General features: G+C 31.0%; 1 protein-coding gene and 1 long non-coding RNA gene across 2 annotated transcripts in view; both read left to right on the top strand.

Annotated features, from left to right (window-relative positions):
- The window catches only part of LOC127708442 (uncharacterized), a 65,250-nt gene that overhangs the window by 2,570 nt on the left and 36,485 nt on the right, over positions 1–26,195 (top strand). The gene's annotated exons all lie outside the window — the stretch shown is intronic.
- LOC127700495 (uncharacterized) lies at positions 10,449–19,030 on the top strand. The gene is made up of 3 exons (XR_007981603.1): positions 10,449–10,521; positions 15,192–15,286; positions 17,339–19,030. It is a non-coding gene; the product is annotated as an uncharacterized LOC127700495 (long non-coding RNA).

Genomic DNA, 26,195 nt, shown 5'->3' with positions numbered 1-26,195 from the left:
GTCACTTTTTATATGACCCGTATTTCACAAAAAAAACTTTTGTTTTGGATTAGTATTAAAATAAACGGTCTATTCTGACATCGGACTCGGACTTCTTTTAAACTGAGTTTTACTGTGCGTATTGCTATGTGTTCTACATTGGCTAAAGGTATAGGGGGAGGGTTGAGATCTCACAAAACATGTTTAACCCCGCCGCATTTCTGCGCCTGTCCCAAGTCAGGAGCCTCTGGCCTTTGTTGGTCTTGTATGTTTTTAATTTCAGTTCATTTACATGTTTTGGAGTTGAGTGTGACGTCCATTTTCACTGAACTAGTACACAATTTTATTTAGGGGCCAGCTGAGGACCACCTCCGGGTGCGGAATTTCTCGCTGCGTTGAAGACCCATTCAATTTGGTGGCCTTCGGCTGTTGTCTGCTCTTAGGTCGGGTTGTTGTCTCTTTGACATATACCCCATTTCCATTCTCAATTTTAGTTCATAATTCACTGAAAGTGATTTTTTTTTTAACCGACATTGATGAAAGTGCCGTTACGGTCATGACGGTAGTAAACAAGAAGTTTTTTTTGTAAACCAGAAGTAGCAATGTATTCACTTATTTCATGAAAAAGTTAATAGAAAACACATATATTTAAGACTAGTATCAGTTGGGTGCAGACCAAGCATTACATGTAGACGGGCCGAAAAAGTTAACGCGGCGTTTACTCGCGTGCACTTCATGTTAACGCCGCGTTAACTGTGCGTTAACTCCGAAATTTCAGTAGACATAAAAAGTAAACGGGCGTTTACTTTCGCGTTTACCTCCGCGTTAACGCAAAAACGGCGCGTCTTCTAATTTTGTAAAGAGTAAACGGGCGTTTACTTTCGCGTTTACTTCCGCGTTAACGTGAAAAATGCGCGTCTTCTATTTTCGTCAAAAGTAAACGCACGTTTACTGTTTGTAGTAAACGCGCGTTAACGCAGATTGTCATCGTATCCTGGATACACTGACCTAAAAAATCAAATGATAAGGTACATCAAAATTAAATGACCAAGTGGTCATTTTCGATTGACATATTGACGTCGATTACAGTTAATTGATAATGTTATCACACTTCTTTAATAAATTTAATCAAAATTATTCATAGTAAATTTCTTTTTCTTCACCAAAATATAGTTCAAGTATGTCCTTTTATTAAATTAATTTAATCATCACCAAATTCAAACAGTTTTCACATCTCAGACAGGCTGACTCAGGATGACTCGTAAAAGAAAATTATTTGATCTCATTAACCAAAACTGACCATATTTGCCTTTGGTCAAATTATCTATAAAGTAGCGTAGTAATTCAGCTATATTTTATGTCATTATGGACCGTATAATACAATTGACAGCAATATTGGAACCAGCATGTCCGTACTATTTTTATTCAAAATATTTAATCGTAAACAAATTTCAGTAGATTTAATACATCAGACTGACTCTTAGAACAAAACGATGTGCCCTCATCAACCAAAACTGACCATATTAGCACTTTATTATCTAAATCTTTATGTCCGCATGGTAAATGAGTTATATTTTCATGTAAGGATGGATTGTATAATACAAATGATAGCAATATTGGCACATAATGACTAAAAAAATTTGTTCACATCACTTTAGAGTGACAGCATGTCCTCTTTTTATTCAAAATATTGAATCGTAAACAAATTTCAGTAGTTTTCATACCTCAAACTGACTCGTATAACAAAATAATATGTCTGCATCAACCAAAACTGACTATATTTGCACTTTATTATGTAAATCTTTATAGCCGCATAGTAAAAGAGTTATATTTTCATGTAAGGATGGATTGAAGACACAAATGATAGCAATATTGGAAAATATTGAGTAAAAAATTTTGTTCGCATCAATTCAGAGTGCCAGTATGTCCTCCTTTTATTCAAAATATTGAATTGTCAATAAGTTTCAGTAGTTTTCATACCTCAAACTGACTCGAATAACAAAATTATTTGTCGGCATCAACCAAAACTGACCATATTTGCACTTTATTATGTAAATCTTTATATCCGCATAAGTAAATGAGTTATATTTTCATGTAAGGATGGATTGTATAAAACAAATGATATCAATATTGGCACATAATGACTAAAAATTTTTGTTCGCATTAATTAAGAGAGCCAGCATGTCTCTTTTTATTCAAAATATTGAATCGTAAACAAATTTCAGTAGTTTTCATACATCAGACTGACTTGAATAACAAAATTATTTGTCTACATCAACCAAAACTGACTATATTTGCACTTTATTATGTAATTTTTAAAGCCGCATAGTAAATGAGTTATATTTCCATGTAAGGATAGATTGTATAATACAAATGATAGCATATTGGCACATAATGACTAAAACATTTTGCTTGCATCAATTAAGAGTGACAGCATGTCCTCTTTTTATTCAAAATATTGAATCGTAAACAAATTTCAGTAGTTTTCATACATCAGACTGACTCGAATAACAAAATTATTTGTCCGCATCAAACAAAACTGACCAAATTTGCACTTTATTATGTAAATCTTTATAGACTCATAGTAAATGAGTTATATTTTCATGTAAGGATGGATTGTATAAAACAAATGATAGCAATATTGGAACGTTATAAATTTGTTCGCATCAATTAAGAGTGCTAGCATGTCCTCTTTTTATTCAAAATATTGAATCGTAAACAAATTTAAGTAGTTTTCATACATCAGACTGACTCGAATAACAAAATTATTTGTCCGCATCAACCAAAACTGACTATATTTGCACTTTTTTATGTTATCTTTATAGCCTCATAGTATATGAGTTATATTTTCATGTAAGGATGGATTGTTTAATACAAATGATATCAATATTGGCACATAATGACTAAAATTTTTTGTTCGCATCAATTAAGAGTGCCAGCATGTCCTCTTTTTATTCAAAATATTGAATCGTAAACAAATTTCAGTAGTTTTTATACATCAGACTGACTCGAATAACAAACTGATTTGTTCGCATCAACCAAAACTGACCATATTTGCACTTTATTATGTAAATCTTTATAGCCGCATTGTAAATGAGTTATATTTTCATGTAAGGATGGATTGTATAAAACAAATGATAGCAATTTTGGAATGTTATGACTAAAAAAATTTGTTCGCATCAATTAAGAGTGCTAGCATGTCCTCTTTGTATTCAAAATATTGAAACTTAACAAATTTCAGTAGTTTTCATACCTCAAACTGACTGATATAACAAAATTATTTGTCCGCATCAACCAAAACTGACCATATTTGCACTTTATTATGAAAATCTTTATAGCCGCATAGTAAATGAGTTATATTTTCATGTAAGGATTGATTGAATACACAAATAATAGCAATATTGGATTATAATGACTGAAAAATTTTGTTCTCATCAATTAAGAGTGCCAGCCTGTCCTCTTTTTATTCAAAATATTGAATTGTAAACAAATTTCAGTACTTTATATACATCAGACTGACTCGAATAACAAAATTATTATTCCGCATCAACCAAAACTGACCATATTTGCACTTTATTAAGAAAATCTTTATAGCCGCATAGTAAATGAGTTATATTTTCATGTAAGGATTGATTGAATACACAAATAATAGCAATATTGGATTATAATGACTAAAAAATTTTGTTCTCATCAATTTAGAGTGCCAGTATTGTCCTCCTTTTATTCAAAATATTGAATTGTAGACATATTTCAGTAGCGTTCATACCTCAAACTGACTCGTATTACAAAATTATTTGTCCGCATCAATCAGAACTGACCATATTTGCACTTTATTATGTAAATCTTTATAGCCGCATAAGTAAATGAGTTATATTTTCATGTAAGGATGGATTGTATAATACAAATGATATCAATATTGGCACAAAATGACTAAAATTTTTGTTCGCATCAATTAAGAGTGCCAGCCTGTCCTCTTTTTATTCAAAATATTGAATCGTAAACAAATTTCAGTAGTTTTCATACATCAGACTGACTCGAATAACAAAATTGTTTTTCCGCATCAACCAAAACTGACCATATTTGCACTTTATTATGTAAATCTTTATAGCCGCATAGTAAATGAGCTATATTTTCATGTAAGGATTGATTGAATACACAAATAATAGCAATATTGGATTATAATGACTAAAAAAAATGTTCGCATCAATTCAGAGTGCCAGCATGTCCTCTTTTTATTCAAAATATTGAGTTGTAAACATATATCAGAAGTTTTCATACATCAGACTGACTCGCATAACAAAATTATCTGTCTACATCAACCAAAACTGACCATATTTGCACTTTATTATGTAAATCTTTATAGACTCATAGTAAATGAGTTATATTTTCATGTAAGGATGGATTGTATCATACAAATGATATCAATATCGGCTTATAATGACTAAACATTTTTTTTCGCATCAATTAAGAGTGCTAGCATGACCTCTTTTTATTCAAAATATTGAATCGTAAACAAATTTCAGTAGTTTTCATACATCAGACTGACTCGAATAACAAAATTATTTGTCCGCATCAACTAAAACTGACCATATTTGCACTTTATTATGTTATCTTTATAGCCTCATAGTATATGAGTTATATTTTCATGTAAGAATGGATTGTATAATACAAATGATATCAATATTGGCCCATAATGACTAAAAATTTTTGTTCGCATCAATTTAGAGTGCCAGCATGTCCTCTTTTTATTCAAAATATTGAATCGTAAACAAATTTCAGTAGTTTTATACATCAGACTGACTGGAATAACAAACTGATTTGTCTGCATCAACCAAAACTGACCATATTTGCACTTTATAATGTAAATCTTTATAACCGCATAAGTAAATGAGTTATATTTTCTTGTAAGGATGGATTGTATAAAACAAATGAAAGCAATATTGGAACGTTATGAGTAAAAAAATTGTTCGCATCAATTAAGAGTGCTAGCATGTCCTCTTTTTATTCAAAATATTGAATCGTAAACAAATTTCAGTAGTTTTCATACCTCAAACTGACTCATATAACAAAATTATTTGTCTGCATCAACCAAAACTGACCATATTTGCACTTTATTATGAAAATCTTTATAGTCGCATAGTAAATGAGTTATATTTTCATGTAAGGATTGATTGAATACACAAATACAATGTAATAGCAATATTGGATTATAATGACTAAAAAATTTTGTTCTCATCAATTTAGAGTGCCAGTTTGTCCTCCTTTTATTCAAAATATTGAATTGTAAACATATTTCAGTAGTGTTCATACCTCAAACTGACTCGTATTACAAAATTATTTGTCCGCATCAACCAAAACTGACCATATTTGCACTTTATTATGTAAATCTTTATAGCCGCATAAGTAAATGAGTTATATTTTCATGTAAGGATGGATTGTATAATACAAATGATATCAATATTGGCACAAAATGACTAAAATTTTTGTTCGCATCAATTAAGAGTGCCAGCCTGACCTCTTTTTTATTCAAAATATTGAATCGTAAACAAATTTCAGTAGTTTTCATACATCAGACTGACTCGAATAACAAAATTATTTTTCCGCATCAACCAAAACTGACCATATTTGCACTTTATTATGTAAATCTTTATAGCCGCATAGTAAATGAGCTATATTTTCATGTAAGAATGGATTGAATACACAAATGATAGCAATATTGGCATATAATGACTAAAAAAAATGTTCGCATCAATTGAGAGTGCCAGCATGTCCTCTTTTAATTCAAAATATTGAGTTGTAAACAAATATCAGTAGTTTTCATACATCAGACTGACTCGAATAACAAAATTATTTGTCTACATCAACCAAAACTGACCATATTTGCACTTTATTATGTAAATCTTTATAGACTCATAGTAAATGAGTTATATTTTCATGTAAGGATGGATTGTATCATACAAATGATATCAATTGTGGCATATAATGACTAAAAATTTTTGTTTGCACCAATTAAGAGTGCTAGCATGTCCTCTTTTTATTCAAAATATTGAATCGTAAACAAATTTCAGTAGTTTTCATACATCAGACTGACTCAAATAACAAAATTATTTGTCCGCATCAACTCAAACTGACCATATTTGCACTTTATTATGTTATCTTTATAGCCTCATAGTATATGAGTTATATTTCCATGTAAGAATGGATTGTATAATACAAATGATATGAATATTGGCACATAATGACTAAAAATTTTTCTTCACATCAATTAAGAGTGCCAGCCTGTCCTCTTTTTATTCAAAATATTGAATTGTAAACAAATTTCAGTACTTTATATACATCAGACTGACTCGAATAACAAAATTATTATTCCGCATCAACCAAAACTGACCATATTTGCACTTTATTATGAAAATCTTTATAGCCGCATAGTAAATGAGTTATATTTTCATGTAAGGATTGATTGAATACACAAATAGTAGCAATATTGGATCGTTATGACTAAAAAAATTTGTTCTCATCAATTTAGAGTGCCAGTATTGTCCTCCTTTTATTCAAAATATTGAATTGTAGACATATTTCAGTAGTGTTCATACCTCAAACTGACTCGTATTACAAAATTATTTGTCCGCATCAACCAGAACTGACCATATTTGCACTTTATTATGTAAATCTTTATAGCCGCATAAGTAAATGAGTTATATTTTCATGTAAGGATGGATTGTATAATACAAATGATATCAATATTGGCACAAAATGACTAAAATTTTTGTTCGCATCAATTAAGAGTGCCAGCCTGACCTCTTTTTTATTCAAAATATTGAATCGTAAACAAATTTCAGTAGTTTTCATACATCAGACTGACTCGAATAACAAAATTATTTTTCCGCATCAACCAAAACTGACCATATTTGCACTTTATTATGTAAATCTTTATAGCCGCATAGTAAATGAGCTATATTTTCATGTAAGAATGGATTGAATACACAAATGATAGCAATATTGGCATATAATGACTAAAAAAAATGTTCGCATCAATTGAGAGTGCCAGCATGTCCTCTTTTAATTCAAAATATTGAGTTGTAAACAAATATCAGTAGTTTTCATACATCAGACTGACTCGAATAACAAAATTATTTGTCTACATCAACCAAAACTGACCATATTTGCACTTTATTATGTAAATCTTTATAGACTCATAGTAAATGAGTTATATTTTCATGTAAGGATGGATTGTATCATACAAATGATATCAATTGTGGCATATAATGACTAAAAATTTTTGTTTGCATCAATTAAGAGTGCTAGCATGTCCTCTTTTTATTCAAAATATTGAATCGTAAACAAATTTCAGTAGTTTTCATACATCAGACTGACTCAAATAACAAAATTATTTGTCCGCATCAACTCAAACTGACCATATTTGCACTTTATTATGTTATCTTTATAGCCTCATAGTATATGAGTTATATTTCCATGTAAGAATGGATTGTATAATACAAATGATATGAATATTGGCACATAATGACTAAAAATTTTTCTTCGCATCAATTTAGAGTGCCAGCATGTCCTCTTTTATTCAAAATATTGAATCGTAAACAAATTTCAGTAGTTTTTATACATCAGACTGACTGGAATAACAAACAGATTTGTCCACATCAACCAAAACTGACAATATTTGCACTTTATTATGTAAATCTTTATAGCCGCATTGTAAATGAGTTATATTTTCATGAAAGGATGGATTGTATAAAACAAATGATAGCAATATTGGAATGTTATGACTAAAAAAATTTGTTCACATCAATTAAGAGTGCTAGCATGTCCTCTTTTTATTCAAAATATTGAATCGTAAACAAATTTCAGTAGTTTTCATACCTCAAACTGATTCATATAACAAAATTATTTGTCTGCATCAACCAAAACTGACCATATGTGCACTTTATTATGAAAATCTTTATAGCCGCATAGTAAATGAGTTATATTTTCATGTAAGGATTGATTGAATACACAAATAATAGCAATATTGGATTATAATGACTAAAAAATTTTGTTCTCATCAATTTATAGTGCCAGTATGTCCTCCTTTTATTCAAAATATTGAATTGTAAACATATTTCAGTAGTGTTCATACCTCAAACTGACTCGTATTACAAAATTATTTGTCCGCATCAACCAGAACTGACCATATTTGCACTTTATTATGTAAATCTTTATAGCCGCATAAGTAAATGAGTTATATTTTCATGTAAGAATGGATTGAATACACAAATGATAGCAATATTGGCATATAATGACTAAAAAAAATGTTCGCATCAATTGAGAGTGCCAGCATGTCCTCTTTTAATTCAAAATATTGAGTTGTAAACAAATATCAGTAGTTTTCATACATCAGACTGACTCGAATAACAAAATTATTTGTCTACATCAACCAAAACTGACCATATTTGCACTTTATTATGTAAATCTTTATAGCCGCATAGTAAATGAGCTATATTTTCATGTAAGAATGGATTGAATACACAAATGATAGCAATATTGGCATATAATGACTAAAAAAAATGTTCGCATCAATTGAGAGTGCCAGCATGTCCTCTTTTAATTCAAAATATTGAGTTGTAAACAAATATCAGTAGTTTTCATACATCAGACTGACTCGAATAACAAAATTATTTGTCTACATCAACCAAAACTGACTATATTTGCACTTTTTTATGTTATCTTTATAGCCTCATAGTAAATGAGTTATATTTTCATGTAAGGATGGATTTTTTAATACAAATGATATTAATATTGGCAGATAATGACTAAAATTTTTTGTTCGCATCAATTAAGAGTGCCAGCATGTCCTCTTTTTATTCAAAATATTGAATCGTAAACAAATTTCAGTTGTTTTTATACATCATACTGACTCGAATAACAAACTGATTTGTTCGCATCAACCAAAACTGACCATATTTGCACTTTATTATGTAAATCTTTATAGCCGCATTGTAAATGAGTTATATTTTCATGTAAGGATGGATTGTATAAAACAAATGATAGCAATATTGGAACGTTATGACTAAAAAAATTTGTTCGCATCAATTAAGAGTGCTAGCATGTCCTCTTTTTATTCAAAATATTGAAACTTAACAAATTTCAGTAGTTTTCATACCTCAAACTGACTGATATAACAAAATTATTTGTCCGCATCAACCAAAACTGACCATATTTGCACTTTATTATGAAAATCTTTATAGCCGCATAGTAAATGAGTTATATTTTCATGTAAGGATTGATTGAATACACAAATAATAGCAATATTGGATTATAATGACTAAAAAATTTTGTTCTCATCAATTAAGAGTGCCAGCCTGTCCTCTTTTTATTCAAAATATTGAATTGTAAACAAATTTCAGTACTTTATATACATCAGACTGACTCGAATAACAAAATTATTATTCCGCATCAACCAAAACTGACCATATTTGCACTTTATTATGAAAATCTTTATAGACGCATAGTAAATGAGTTATATTTTCATGTAAGGATTGATTGAATACACAAATAGTAGCAATATTGGATTGTTATGACTAAAAAAATTTGTTCTCATCAATTTAGAGTGCCAGTATTGTCCTCCTTTTATTCAAAATATTGAATTGTAGACATATTTCAGTAGTGTTCATACCTCAAACTGACTCGTATTACAAAATTATTTGTCCGCATCAACCAGAACTGACCATATTTGCACTTTATTATGTAAATCTTTATAGCCGCATAAGTAAATGAGTTATATTTTCATGTAAGGATGGATTGTATAATACAAATGATATTAATATTGGCCCATAATGACTAAAAATTTTTGTTCGCATCAATTTAGAGTGCCAGCATGTCCTCTTTTTATTCAAAATATTGAATCGTAAACAAATTTCAGTAGTTTTTATACATCAGACTGACTGGAATAACAAACTGATTTGTCTGCAAAGGAACATATATATTGACTTATATACTGTTCCCAGGTCTGCATCAACCAAAACTGACCATATTTGCACTTTATAATGTAAATCTTTATAGCCGCATAAGTAAATGAGTTATATTTTCTTGTAAGGATGGATTGTATAAAACAAATGAAAGCAATACGCAGTGATGTTAAGGCAATTTCGATTAGATTTGGTCAGGGGCAGATAACCCCGCAGGTACCTCATTATGTATTCATATATTCATTAATGGCGGAGAGTACCTAAGCTGCGTCTATCGATAAAACTGTATGAAATCAAATTACATACATGCCTGTTAATTAAAAACAGGTATCCATATGGTGTAATTTGTTTACTGAAACACGAATATTGTATGTTTGTGCTTTAATTATTATGGTAAACGGTTGCAATAGCTGTTTTTTGTGCCGAGATTGTCGGCTTGTGGACACCGCCTCCTTTTGATGATCAACCAATCAGTAGACGATCGCCGTCGAACAGATGTTTGTAGTTTGCAGAATGGAAAGCAGATCAAAGCACCTTGCAGCGGAAATTATTTTCACTTCTACGTGAAAATCTAGCCAGAAAAGTAAGTGTAAGCCACCAAATATGTAAAATTTATGAAACATACGTTGCTTGTTTTGTTAATCATTCACTTCAGAAGGCGAAAAACGACACAGTATTAGATAAAACGAGTTCAGTGTTGGCAAGCATGTTACACACGTGGTCAAAACGAAACTAGACTGCAAAAAATATCTGAAATTTGAATAATTTATCGAGTCCCGTCAGTAAATGAACAGAATATCGAATGAAACAAGTTCCCTGCATTATACCAAGAGCCCATTCTCAACATTTACCCTGAAATTCATTTTTAATTTACGTTTTGCAGGTATCCTGTTTGGGTACATCTGTAAATTATAACAAAGTTTGCTCCACCGTTGACTTCCGTCCGGAGCCCACGTTGCTGGAGCCATGATCCCTACCTTCAAATCATGGAGCCCTTAATTTGAAGCTTAGGGCACAAAAACTTGCTCAAAGGAACCCTGAACACGTAATTTGGAGATCGGTCACATATGGTGTAACCCCCCCCCCAACCAACCAACCAACCAACCAACCAACCAACCAACCAACCAAACCAATTCAAATGTGAAGTCCCATAATATAATATTTTCTGCCGAGTGTTGATGGTATATTTCAACTTTGAATTTTATAGATCCCTACTTGGAAGTTTACGGCTGGCAGTGAGCGTTAACGCCACGGCCCTCCCCGATATCGGAAACATTAAAAACAGCCTATTATTTGGACTTATCATGGACTGTGCGTCTTTCTCTGGAAAATGCCTGCACCTTGAATAAGTTATTTTTGAACCAATATTTTTAAAATCCAGAACCAGTAAAGTCTGCAGCAATATAACCAATTGCAAGTTTATATACTTGTTGGTTATAAAATACATGAGAACAATTTTGAACATGATAGTCCAAATAATATTATTTTTCTTGAAAGGCTTTGTTAATGATTTACTGTGACACTTCATATGACCGTCATTCTAGAAAAAAATTAAGAAAGCCTCTCATGAGACAATAATAATAGACTTATTAATATCATGACTGCCCACGTTGACATATTCTTTTTAGATATGGTTATCATCAGTATTAAAATGAAAAAGAGCACTGCTTGCTGATGATGTCTTGCGTTACCCAAATTGCACCTATTTAGCAAATCTTGCAAGTTTTCTAAGGCACTAAACAATTTGTATTTTTTAAAATTATTTGACATTATGCACATTTTTCTAATACACTTTGTAGGTACATATATTTAAATATTCTCAAAACGTTTACAGTATATATCAACAGATGAAGTATTCACTGGAAAAGTAAAATCTACGGAAACATTAGCAAGCGACGTCCACAAAAAGTCATCTTTTAAAAATGAGCAAATAAAATATGTTACGCCATACGAGTATTAATTTCTTAAAAATTGAATAGCAAGCATGGACTTAAATGTCAAATTGTTCTAAATATTTTAAGAAATAAAACAAAGCATCTGTTATTCGAATTTCAAGGATAGGAATTAAAGCATGGATGCATTTTGGGTACTCCTCTGACATTACAGAATCATGGATTGTTTGGAGGTCGGTTTTTAAAAACCCATTTTTCTATGATTCAATATGGATTCAAAATTAAATTGGTGGAACTAAATAGTAAATAAGGATACATCTACAAAATAAACACAGAATGGAAACTTTTGTCTGGATCTTTAAAAAATGTATGTGAAAAAAACTGTCAAAATAGGTGCAATTTGGGTACCCTCGGCTCACGTTATATACTGTTACAACAGACATTGACAAGGCAGTAAATTATTGTACTATAAATTCAGAAGAATTGCGATTAATCCGATGAATATCGCAATTATAATTAACCTCACATTTTTATACGCCCGTTTACTATTATTAGATGTTACGTTTCCAAGTTACGGGGTTTTATTCATAAAAAAAGGGGGGATTTTCCAGTTTTCGGACAATAACTCAAAATTGCTTTCAGCAGTTTTCATGAAACTTTGATGATTTGTTGATATCTATTGATGTAAGCTCCCTTTAGAATTTTATAAATTTTAGATTTTTCATTTCCGAGTTCTGGGGTTTTATTCATTGAAAAAGGGGGGATTTTCCAGTTTTCAGACAATAACTCAAAAATGCTTTCAGCAATTCTTATGAAACTTTGGTGAATTGTTTATATCTATTGATGTAAGCTCCCTTTAGAATTTTATAAATTTTATTTGTTTATAGTCTGACAACAGATTTACTAAGTATTGCGCAACAGCATAGTGTATTGCACTACAGCAAGAAATCTTTAATTGAATATAAATTCAATTCATATAACCAATTTCAAGTTCTTTGACTTCATTTATTCAGAAACCTATAACATGTCAAATATTTAATTACAATCCAAATTCAGACCTGTATCAAGCTTGAATATTGTGTCCATTTTTGCCCCAACTGTTCAGGGTTGGACCTCTGCGGGCGTATCCAGCTGCGATCAGCGAAGCAGTTTATTGTCCCTCCTTTCAAAAATCACAATAATATTAAATGCACACAATGATTTAGAAATGTTCAAAATAAAGCCTGCAGTCATTATACGCCTGCCTTTAATGGGGCATCTAAGCTACGAGATATACAAAAAATTAAAATATGATTATTATTTTTTCAATATTTAATGAAAGTGCAATAGTGAAATAATAATTCACATTTAGCACCCAGTTTGGTTCAATTTTGTCGAAATAAGCTAAGAAACATCGCTGGTGAATCATTCAGTCAATAACTCAAAAACGCTTTCACCAATTTTCATGAAACTTTGGTGAATTGTTTATATTTATTGACAAAAGTTTCCTTTTCATTTTTGTCGAGCCTGCGACTTTTGTCGCAGAAAGCTCGACATAGGGATAGCGATCCGGCGGCGGCTACGGCGGCGGCGGCGGCGGCGGCGTTAGCTAACTTCTTAAAAGCTTTATATTTTAGAAGATGGAAGACCTGGATGCTTCATACTTTGTATATGGATGCCTCATGTTACGAAGTTTCCGTCAGTCACATGTCCAATGTCCTTGACCTCATTTTCATGGTTCAGTGACTACTTGAAAAAAAAGTTCAGATTTTTTGTAATGTTAAATTCTCTCTTATTATAAGTAATAGGATAACTATATTTGGTATGTGCGTACCTTGCAAGGTCCTCATGCCCGTCAGACAGTTTTCACTTGACCTCGACCTCATTTCATGGATCAGTGAACAAGGTTAAGTTTTCGTGGTCAAGTCCATATCTCAGATACTATAAGCAATAGGTCTAGTATATTCGGTGTATGGAAGGACTGTAAGGTGTACATGTCCAACTGGCAGGTGTCATCTGACCTTGACCTCATTTTCATGGTTCAGTGGTTATAGTTAAGTTTTTGTGTTTGGGTCTGTTTTTCTTATACTGTATGCAATAGGTCTACTATATTTGGTGTATGGAATGATTGTAAGGTGTACATGTCTAGCTGGCAGGTGTCATCTGACCTTGACCTCATTTTCATGGTTCAGTGGTCAAAGTTAAGTTTTTGAGTTTTGGTCTTTTTTTCTAATACTGCATGCAATAGGTCAGCTATATTTGGTGTATGGAATGATTGTAAGGTGTACATGTCTAGCTGGCAGGTGTCATCTTACCTTGACCTCATTTTCATGGTTCAGTGGTCAAAGTTAAGTTTTTGAGTTTTGGTCTTTTTTTCTAATACTATATGCAATAGTTCAACTATATTTGGTGTATGGAAATATTTTATGATCTATATGTCAGTCACGCAGGTTTTATTTGACCTTGACCTCATTTTCAAGGTTCATTGCTCAGTGTTAAGTTTTTGTGTTTTCGTCTGTTTTTCTTAAACTATAAGCAATAGGTCAACTATATTTGTTGTATGGAAGAATTGTTAGCTGTACATGCCTGCCTATCATGGTTCATCTGACCTTGACCTCATTTTCATGGTTCATTGGTCAATGTTTAGTTTACTTGGTTAATGTTAAGTTTATGTGACAGTTGTAATAAAGCTTTATATTTAGGACTATCAACATAATATCAATGATTAGTAAAGAAGGCGAGACATTTCAGCGTGTGCACTCTTGTTTTTTTATTTTTGATTTCTCGCTTTTGAGTATTGGGACTTTATTCATAAAAAAGGGTTGTTTTTTTCTCCAGTTTTCTGAAAATTACTCATAAATGCTTTAACAAATTTTCATGAAACTTTGGTGAAATGTAACATATTAGCTCCCATACAATTTTTATATATTTAAGATTTTTACTTTTTCGAGTTATGGGATTTTATTCTTAAAAATTATTCATGATTTGTGCCTCTGTGTGCTGGTGTGTGCATGTTTTTTTGTGGGCTTTTTTTTTTTTGGGGGGGGGGGGTATTTTGAGCAGTATTTCTAGTTAATCATAAAGATTAATTTAAGGCATAAAGACGAGCTAAAGGACAACAGACATATCATGTGCTCATGGCGCAGCTCTTTATTTTAAATATGATGAAGCAATTCTTCTAGAAATCAAAGAAAAAAATGGGCATTATTTCTATGAAGGAAATCCAGATATCAATTCGGGGTTGGGTGGCAGACGTAATTTCTTTATTTGATATGTTATATTTATTTATGTATCGTGTGTGATTCATTGTAATTAATCTGCTCCTTATTTTAAAAAAAGTATCTGTATTTGTATTAAAAAAATTACTTTCTCTTATTTTTAGCTGACCTGTCAAATATAAGAAACAGAATGCTATTCCTGAGCTTTGATGAACTACAAAGTAATGGTTTGAATTTGAAAAGCTTTATTATTAGACAGGTAAATTGTTGTATTTTTTCTTTTTGCTCGCTATTAAAACTGGTTATCCCTTGTTTTTGTATATCAAATCAATCTGCACCAAAATCTTTTCCTACTTCTACGTTAGAAGACCAAATCTTTTAATATAAAGATAAGAAGATGTGGTATGACTGCAATGAGAAAACTATCCAACAGAGACCAAATGATGTAGATGAAAGCATCTATATATAGGTTGCTTTGCTGTCTTCAACAACAGTGGTGTCACAGTACAACATAAGAACAAACTAAAAGTTATTGAAATAGGCTTGACAATTAACTTGTCAGATCAACACATATATGTTGCACAAAAAAAAGGCACAAAGTACTTGCAGTTACTGAAAGCTAGTTCAACGCTAATTACAACTTATAGAAAGGGCAATTTTCTAAGACAAAAAGAATCGGTACACATTAATAATCCCATAATTAAATTTTACCAACCATTTTGCTATACAAATACAGGTGCTCAGATAATCTGACTGAAGCGATAAAGCTATATTATATATATAGTAATATATATATATTCTACTGGTATCCTGCTTCTGTTGCTTGGATTTGGAAACAGTTATGTGATCAAATTACTAAAAAAAATCTATTTTACAGCTCAATTTTGTGTCCTCTTTACAGTCCACATTAAAGCAAATGTTACGAACAAAATGACAAATAGGAGAAAAGCTATGCAAGCCTTGCTTTCCTTCCTCTTTTATAATTTGTGCAAATAAATTTCTGTTGTCGTACAATGTAAGAATATTGTATGGTGTAAATTCAGAAACTATTGCAATGTTTTTTTAAGGTAACTTTGTGAGTATCGCAATAATAAGAAGTCACATTCTGATATCCAATACATATAACTGTATTTTTCTGAAATCACAATAATTAATATCGCATTTTTGTTCATTCTTCAAAAATTGCAATAATAAATGCACACAATAATTTCTGATTTTAATAACGTACATGTATCTTTACCAGCAATAAACTTTATTAGAGCCCCGCCGAATAGCTGGTCGCCCTATAGTGATCAGTCTGTCCGTCGGTCCATACGTAACAAATTGTGTCCGCTCTATATTTAGAGAACCGTTATGATTTCATACTTTATACTTGACATGTATATTAACCAACACCAGAGGGTGGGTCATAATTTTTGTACAACTTCCTAGGTCAAAGGTCAAGGTAAAAAACTTTGGTTTCAGATGACAACCACATGTCCTATGGTAAAGATACAAATTTTTTACCACACGTTATTCACAGCGGGGCCCACAGAGATAGCTTCCATCTCAATGATGTCTAGTTTACACAGATATTATTAAAAAATGTACTAAGCTTGATTGCTAAAAGTTCTTAGCTGTGGTTTTAGTCAGTGCATTACTTATATTGATATTGCAGTATAGCACCCTGCCTTATTCATGTCATAATTTACATTTGGGAAAGGAGATACAAAACAATGTAGTTAAACATAATATGGGCATTATGTTTTTCGGTCTGTGCATCCGTTCTTTCGTCCGTCAGTATGTCACGCTTCAGATTTAAGTTTTTGGTTAAAGCTTTTGGTCAAGGTAGTTTTTGCTGAAGTTGGAAGTCCAATCAACTTGAAACTCAGTACACATGTTCCCTATGATATGATCTTTCTTATTTGAATGCCAAATTAAAGTTTTGACCCCAATTTCACGAACACAGAAAATAATAGTGCGAGTGGGGCATCCATGTACTATGGACACATTCTTGTTTAATTTATTACATGATACATCTTATAGGCTGCCTATAAGATGTATTATATGTTAAATTTTAAAATTAAATAAAAGTATTGCACCTTATTAAAATGTGTATGACTAACATTGACTCAGTAATGAGGAAATTAAATTCTTGTTCAAATGTTGAATGAACTTCAATGAAGACATTATTAAATTAAGACATGTAGGACAGGGGAATTATTTTGTTAGCATTTTCACAGTAACTTGTTGAAGTTGAACTTTTGATCACTTTTTCCATGTTAAAAATTTCATTTAATATAATTATTATATATGCATTTTCATATTTCAGGGATGATGACCTGCAGTGAGACAGCAGTAGAAAGTTACATATAACTCATCATGACCATTATGGAAGATCAGATCAGATGAAAATTATGTTTAGAAAGCCACCAAATATGTCTATGAAAAGTAGAAAAAAGACAGCAATTCTATGTAAAGTACTTAGCAGAAGCATTGGCTGTTTCAATACCTGAATGTCAGTGTTGGAATTTAGAATTTTGATGCTGAGAGATATACATGATAGAGGAACATTAACTGGACAATTTAGCTTCTTTTTCATGTGTCACAGAAGTTGATGTTTACCATCTTAAAAAGCTTTTACCTCAGTTAAAATGAATTCTAAATACAGGCAGTTTGGAGATTTGTGAATTTTCTTACAATTGGAGTTTCAAAATGGATTTCATTTAAAAAAAATATTTATTTCACAGATGAAATTTGTCGTCTCTTTCATGAAATATTTGAAAAATCAGCAATATATTTTTAGCAATACCTAACCAAATGAGAGATCTACAGATAGACATATGAATTTCAGTTGAACTGTGAAGAAGGAAATATTCATTTATAAGACTTATATAAGTGTTTTGTTATTTTTATGGCAATTACGGGAAAGATGAAGCAATTCGATTTAAACATTACTCATACCTACAGATATACATGAGATATAGGCATACAATTTACTGATGCACCACTAATGGATATACATGTAATTATAAAACTAAGAAGATGTGGTATGATTGCCAATAAAACAACTCTCCACCAGATAACAAATAGTCATATTTTATAACGACTTACATTTCAATTTCATTTCATAACACAGCATACAGGTATACAAAAAGTTCAAAAGCATAGAAAAAGTTTTTTTATTGCAATTGTTGTTGTTCATCTTATGGTCACATTGAGGTGGGCCTTCAATACTGAGCAAGACCACTGGAACAGCCACAGAATGTTTGAAAAAAGAAATCTGGAAATTTTCTTTGCTTATATATATATCATGTAGCTGCCATTATGTACATGTACATACATGTATCTAGTTTTGTCTATATACTCTGACATGATACTTGGAAATCAGAAAATTTTGCAATGTTTTCATTTCTTGTCTAAATTGAAATTGGTTACATGTATATGTTTTGCAAAAAAATAATGTAAATTTATTTAAATGATGGTATTATTTGTATCCAGCATTTTCTGCAACTGCAATAATTAATCTCGCATTTTTTGTTCTGGCATTGTTCAATAATTATAATTATCATGATTATCTTGATAATAAATTTACGCAAAAGTTTCCGAGTTTACAATAGTTATCAGGTCATGCAGGATATATCTTTTTGAAGGATACCTAACTTTGAAACATGTGATGGAATATTTTCATAGTATTAGAGATTCTTATATCTAGTCTGTTTAGCAAAATATGTTGGGTATACATGTATGGCCATTAGACAGCATCCCCAACACTGACAGAAATTGTTTTTTTCTAACTTTGAAATTGCGTACATGTTTGGTAATACAGCTAGAATTTAATATAAAATAAGAAGATGTGGTATAATTGCCAATGAAATTTTGATTAACAATTACATGAATTAAGTCATTTTACTTTTTGTGATTGGGTCAGGTTAAGATTACCCACTGATTGTACCCTTGTCAATGATATTTGTAGGCAGTACTAGTATGTAGTTTTATTAGCATTTACATATTTTCATTTCCATGCTGACTATTTTGCCCTGTCACCTATGTCATGATTCATTCACTTGAAACTTTTGGATTTTTTACATGTATATGTAAAAATTGTGATTCAGTCAGTCATTTCTGTATATTTATATTTTATAATATATATATATATACCGGTACATAGAATTTATTAGTCCCCTACCGCACTCTGTTGTCCATCCGTCAGTCCGGCAAATCAGTTTTCCATACTTTTTTTCTTCATGCTTTCTGATATTGATTTGATATTTGGTATTTTGTTTTATCATGACAAGTTACAGATCAATTTCGAATTTTGTTCCGGTCTGATAATTTTGTGCAGAGTTATGGTCCTTGGACTTAGAAAATTCACTCAAATATTCAGTTTTCCGCACTTTTTTTGTCATGCTTGAAGATATTGATTTAATATTTGTTATATAGTTTACACCATGACAAGTTATAGATAAGGTTAGCATTTTGTTCCATTACAATTACTTTTTAACCGGTAGCGGACTTGTGTATCGCTATGTATTGCCATGCAATACTCTCGGAATGCTTGTTTTATTTTGACAGAAAAAAAATTTAATTACCATAGCTACCAATCAGTTGCTTCCAATTTCAGCAGGTCATGGGAAATATGTTTTCTGATTTTAACATGTTTAACGATGAACTTTAAAATTATATGGCACTTTATCATGTAAAAACAATTGATTGCTTGTGTTGGATGTCAGTTAGCACTTCTGGCTATTTCTTCGGTGGCTGTCCATTTTTATTGTTGGCACTCGGGTAGGGAGAACTTAACATGTAATGAGCGGCTGAAAAAATAGATCACTATTTGCAGCTTCATGGTATACTATAATGTTGAGAATTTAAGATGATATATATATGACAAGGTTGCTGATTGAAGCATAGGTACATGTATCTTAAACTAATCCAATCTGGGTTTTTTTCACACATGCGATTAAAATTAGTCGTAAATGCATTCGATATTTGTCAAATCTGTTTACCTCTCCATGATATAGTGCAAGCATAAAGCATGAGAGATAAAGGTATATTTTTTTAAGGATGGGTTACTCGATGTCTCAGCTGCTAATCCTTAACCCAAAAAGATAGTAAGTGCTAATATTAAAAGTTACTCATTCTAGGAAAAGGGAATTGTATCCCCCATGTTAATGCTGTTGTGTGCTTTTGAATATTCCAAACAAAAATAAGTAAGGAGGGCAGAATGATTTTACCAAGTAAAAATGTTGAAATAAGAAAAATATTGCTTCAGATGGGATGAAAAGGAATCTTCTGTCCAACAAAATGCAGGAAATCATTGGGGACAAAATCAAAAAGTGCAAGCTGTACATTAATACTGGCTTGGTAACTGCATGGTGAATATTCAGAGGCAAAAAATCACAAGAAATTCAAAAAGACCTCCCAATCATGATTTACAAATTGATACCAGTTCTCACTTGAGACATTCAACAAGTAAAATCTGAATATTTATATGCAGGTAGGAAGTTTATATTTATAATTTATTTACACATTATCAATGACGAAGAGCAAACAAATAATACAAGTGAATTCATGATATTTGGTGAGTTCTTTGTGAAAATGCAACTTTTTTTAATAATATAATGATTTACAATATATACATATTTGATGTACTAGGAGAGACATCAGTAGCTTTTAATTTGTATAATGAACTTGCATTTGCAAAATGAGAACTACACTAGGACCCCTGATCAGATGTGGAATCCAGATTTTGAAAAAAAAGTAGGGACTCAGGGTCCCCCATCACTAAGCGACGTTTGGAGTGGGACATGTAAAAAGTGTATGTATTAACCATATAATGGTTGATCCACAAGGGGGCCCAAGCCCACCTGAATCCGCCTCTGCCATTTGCGATGATACACCAGAGGTTCGAACATGAAAATACTTGGCAATTAATACATTGGTATACAAAATTTGTGGAACACATACTGTGTAGGAGGGGTAGTGCTAGGATATTTATCTTATTATGTTTGTTCGCCAACCAGTTGTCGGGTAATATTTTTATCTCTGTTATCTAGCTTGTACGACCTCGTATCCTTATATTGGAATCTTCCAAGAAAACTGGAAAACTTGAGCAAATCTTCAAATATTTTATTTTTATAGAAATTAATTGAAAAAACGAATGTTTCATCGATGGTACTCTAATATAGTAATAATAAAATTTTATACTCCCAACTTCCCCGTTTCCGGGTTGTTGGCCCGTCTTCCGTCTTTGCTTTTCTTCGTCTTTTGTGCGTTTGTATTTTATCTCGGAAACTAAAAACAATCTACAACTATTTTTTATACGAAAAGTGCAGGTTGAAGATCAATGAGTACCTCTTAGTTGCAGACATGTATAGATTCAGCAGATGTTGCAGTTTATAAAAAGTGCTGTTACAAATCAAAATAGTTGTGGATCATTTTTCTAGCGCCATCGGGAGGGTATTTTTTTGCCTTTTTATGCCATTTTACTCGTAAAAGTTGATCGATTTTCAATTTAATCGTAAATATTGAACTTGTAACAGCGGTTTTTATATAAAGTGTACCTAGTAGTGTCTAGAATTCCTTGGTTGGCGTTTGTATGTGGTTATCTTCAACCTGCACTTTTCACTTTTGTGATCGCTAAGGTTGTTTTTGGATTAGTGGTCACGTGACTACTTTCACTTTACTGCAAGACCTTACAATGTAATAAAACTGTTTACATGTTTGTTTTTTGGAAATAAAGACATTGGCATATACTTTTAACAAAGTTATTGGTGATAACAAGCGTGTTTTTTGCAGATACAAATTATGGCCAAAATTAATTGATTTTCCTTCAATGTGCCTTAACCTCGCTGCGTATTGGAACGTTATGACTAAAAAAATTTGTTCGCATCAATTAAGAGTGCTAGCATGTCCTCTTTTTATTCAAAATATTGAATCGTAAACAAATTTCAGTAGTTTTCATACCTCAAACTGACTCATATAACAAAATTATTTGTCTGCATCAACCAAAACTGACCATATTTGCACTTTATTATGAAAATCTTTATAGTCGCATAGTAAATGAGTTATATTTTCATGTAAGGATTGATTGAATACACAAATAATAGCAATATTGGATTATAATGACTAAAAAATTTTGTTCTCATCAATTTAGAGTGCCAGTTTGTCCTCCTTTTATTCAAAATATTGAATTGTAAACATATTTCAGTAGTGTTCATACCTCAAACTGACTCGTATTACAAAATTATTTGTCCGCATCAACCAAAACTGACCATATTTGCACTTTATTATGTAAATCTTTATAGCCGCATAGTAAATGAGTTATATTTTCATGTAAGGATGGATTGTATAATACAAATGATATCAATATTGGCACAAAATGACTAAAATTTTTGTTCGCATCAATTAAGAGTGCCAGACTGTCCTCTTTTTTATTCAAAATATTGAATCGTAAAAAAATTTCAGTAGTTTTCATACATCAGACTGACTCGAATAACAAAATTATTTTTCCGCATCAACCAAAACTGACCATATTTGCACTTTATTATGTAAATCTTTATAGCCGCATAGAAAATGAGCTATATTTTCATGTAAGAATGGATTGAATACACAAATGATAGCAATATTGGCATATAATGACTAAAAAAAATGTTCGCATCAATTGAGAGTGCCAGCATGTCCTCTTTTAATTCAAAATATTGAGTTGTAAACAAATATCAGTAGTTTTCATACATCAGACTGACTCGAATAACAAAATTATTTGTCTACATCAACCAAAACTGACCATATTTGCACTTTATTATGTAAATCTTTATAGACGCATAGTAAATGAGTTATATTTTCATGTAAGGATGGATTGTATCATACAAATGATATCAATTGTGGCATATAATGACTAAAAATTTTTGTTTGCATCAATTAAGAGTGCTAGCATGTCCTCTTTTTATTCAAAATATTGAATCGTAAACAAATTTCAGTAGTTTTCATACATCAGACTGACTCAAATAACAAAATTATTTGTCCGCATCAACTAAAACTGACCATATTTGCACTTTATTATGTTATCTTTATAGCCTCATAGTATATGAGTTATATTTTCATGTAAGAATGGATTGTATAATACAAATGATATCAATATTGGCCCATAATGACTAAAAATTTTTGTTCGCATCAATTTAGAGTGCCAGCATGTCCTCTTTTATTCAAAATATTCAATCGTAAACAAATTTCAGTAGTTTTTATACATCAGACTGACTGGAATAACAAACAGATTTGTCCACATCAACCAAAACTGACAATATTTGCACTTTATTATGTAAATCTTTATAGCCGCATTGTAAATGAGTTATATTTTCATATAAGGATGGATTGTATAAAACAAATGATAGCAATATTGGAATGTTATGACTAAAAAAATTTGTTCACATCAATTAAGAGTGCTAGCATGTCCTCTTTTTATTCAAAATATTGAATCGTAAACAAATTTCAGTAGTTTTCATACCTCAAACTGATTCATATAACAAATTTATTTGTCTGCATCAACCAAAACTGACCATATTTGCACTTTATTACGAAAATCTTTATAGCCGCATAGTAAATGAGTTATATTTTCATGTAAGGATTGATTGAATACACAAATAATAGCAATATTGGATTATAATGACTAAAAAATTTTGTTCTCATCAATTTAGAGTGCCAGTATGTCCTCCTTTTATTCAAAATATTGAATTGTAAACATATTTCAGTAGTGTTCATACCTCAAACTGACTCGTATTACAAAATTATTTGTCCGCATCAACCAAAACTGACCATATTTGCACTTTATTATGTAAATCTTTATAGCCGCATAGTAAATGAGCTATATTTTCATGTAAGGATGGATTGAATACACAAATGCTAGCAATATTGGCACATAATGACTTAAAAAAAATGTTCGCATCAATTCAGAGTGCCAGCATGTCCTCTTTTTATTCAAAATATTGAGTTGTAAACATATATATCAGAAGTTTTCATACATCAGACTGACTCGAATAACAAAATTATTTGTCTACATCAACCAAAACTGACCATATTTGCACTTTATTATGTAAATCTTTATAGCCGCATTGTAAATGAGTTATATTTTCATGTAAGGATGGATTGTATAAAACAAATGATAGCAATATTGGAACGTTATGACTAAAAAAATTTGTTCGCATCAATTAAGAGTGCTAGCATGTCCTCTTTTTATTCAAAATATTGAATCGTAAACAAATTTCAGCAGTTTTCTTACCTCAAACTGACTCAAATAACAAAATTATTTGTCCGCATCAACCAAAACTGACCATATTTGCACTTTATTGTGAAAATATTTATAGCCGCATAGTAAATGAGTTATATTTTCATGTAAGGATTGATTGAATACACAAATAATAGCAATATTGGATTATAATGACTAAAAAATTTTGTTCTCATCAATTTAGAGTGCCAGTATATACTCCTTTTATTCACAATATTGAATTGTAAACATATTTCAGTAGTGTTCATACCTCAAACTGACTCGTATTACAAAATTATTTGTCCGCATCAACCAAAACTGACCATATTTGCACTTTATTATGTAAATCTTTATAGCCGCATAAGTAAATGAGTTATATTTTCATGTAAGGATGGATTGTTTAATACAAATGATATCAATATTGGCACATAATGACTAAAATTTTTTGTTCGCATCAATTAAGAGTGCCAGCATGTCCTTTTTTTATTCAAAATATTGAATCGTAAACAAATTTCAGTTGTTTTAATACATCATACTGACTCGAATAACAAACTGATTTGTTCGCATCAACCAAAACTGACCATATTTGCACTTTATTATGTAAATCTTTATAGCCGCATTGTAAATGAGTTATATTTTCATGTAAGGATGGATTGTATAAAACAAATGATAGCAATATTGGAACGTTATGACTAAAAAAATTTGTTCGCATCAATTAAGAGTGCTAGCATGTCCTCTTTTTATTCAAAATATTGAAACTTAACAAATTTCAGTAGTTTTCATACCTCAAACTGACTGATATAACAAAATTATTTGTCCGCATCAACCAAAACTGACCATATTTGCACTTTATTATGAAAATCTTTATAGCCGCATAGTAAATGAGTTATATTTTCATGTAAGGATTGATTGAATACACAAATAATAGCAATATTGGATTATAATGACTAAAAAATTTTGTTCTCATCAATTAAGAGTGCCAGCCTGTCCTCTTTTTATTCAAAATATTGAATTGTAAACAAATTTCAGTACTTTATATACATCAGACTGACTCGAATAACAAAATTATTATTCCGCATCAACCAAAACTGACCATATTTGCACTTTATTATGAAAATCTTTATAACCGCATAGTAAATGAGTTATATTTTCATGTAAGGATTGATTGAATACACAAATAATAGCAATATTGGATGGTTATGACTAAAAAAATTTGTTCTCATCAATTTAGAGTGCCAGTATTGTCCTCCTTTTATTCAAAATATTGAATTGTAGACATATTTCAGTAGTGTTCATACCTCAAACTGACTCGTATTACAAAATTATTTGTCCGCATCAACCAGAACTGACCATATTTGCACTTTATTATGTAAATCTTTATAGCCGCATAAGTAAATGAGTTATATTTTCATGTAAGGATGGATTGTATAATACAAATGATATTAATATTGGCCCATAATGACTAAAAAGTTTTGTTCGCATCAATTTAGAGTGCCAGCATGTCCTCTTTTTATTCAAAATATTGAATCGTAAACAAATTTCAGTAGTTTTTATACATCAGACTGACTGGAATAACAAACTGATTTGTTCGCATCAACCAAAACTGACCATATTTGCACTTTATTATGTAAATCTTTATAGCCGCATTGTAAATGAGTTATATTTTCATGTAAGGATGGATTGTATAAAACAAATGATAGCAATATTGGAACTTTATGACTAAAAAAATTTGTTCGCATCAATTAAGAGTGCTAGCATGTCCTCTTTTTATTCAAAATATTGAAACTTAACAAATTTCAGTAGTTTTCATACCTCAAAACTGACTGATATAACAAATTATTTGTCCGCATCAACCAAAACTGACCATATTTGCACTTTATTATGAAAATCTTTATAGCCGCATAGTAAATGAGTTATATTTTCATGT

Source organism: Mytilus californianus, unplaced genomic scaffold, assembly GCF_021869535.1.
Source record: "Mytilus californianus isolate M0D057914Y unplaced genomic scaffold, xbMytCali1.0.p SCAF_1, whole genome shotgun sequence".
In the NCBI taxonomy this organism is placed as follows: Eukaryota; Metazoa; Mollusca; class Bivalvia; order Mytilida; family Mytilidae; genus Mytilus; species Mytilus californianus.
The sequence above is the reverse complement of the archived record's forward strand: the minus strand, read 5'-3'. Positions and strand labels throughout refer to the sequence as shown.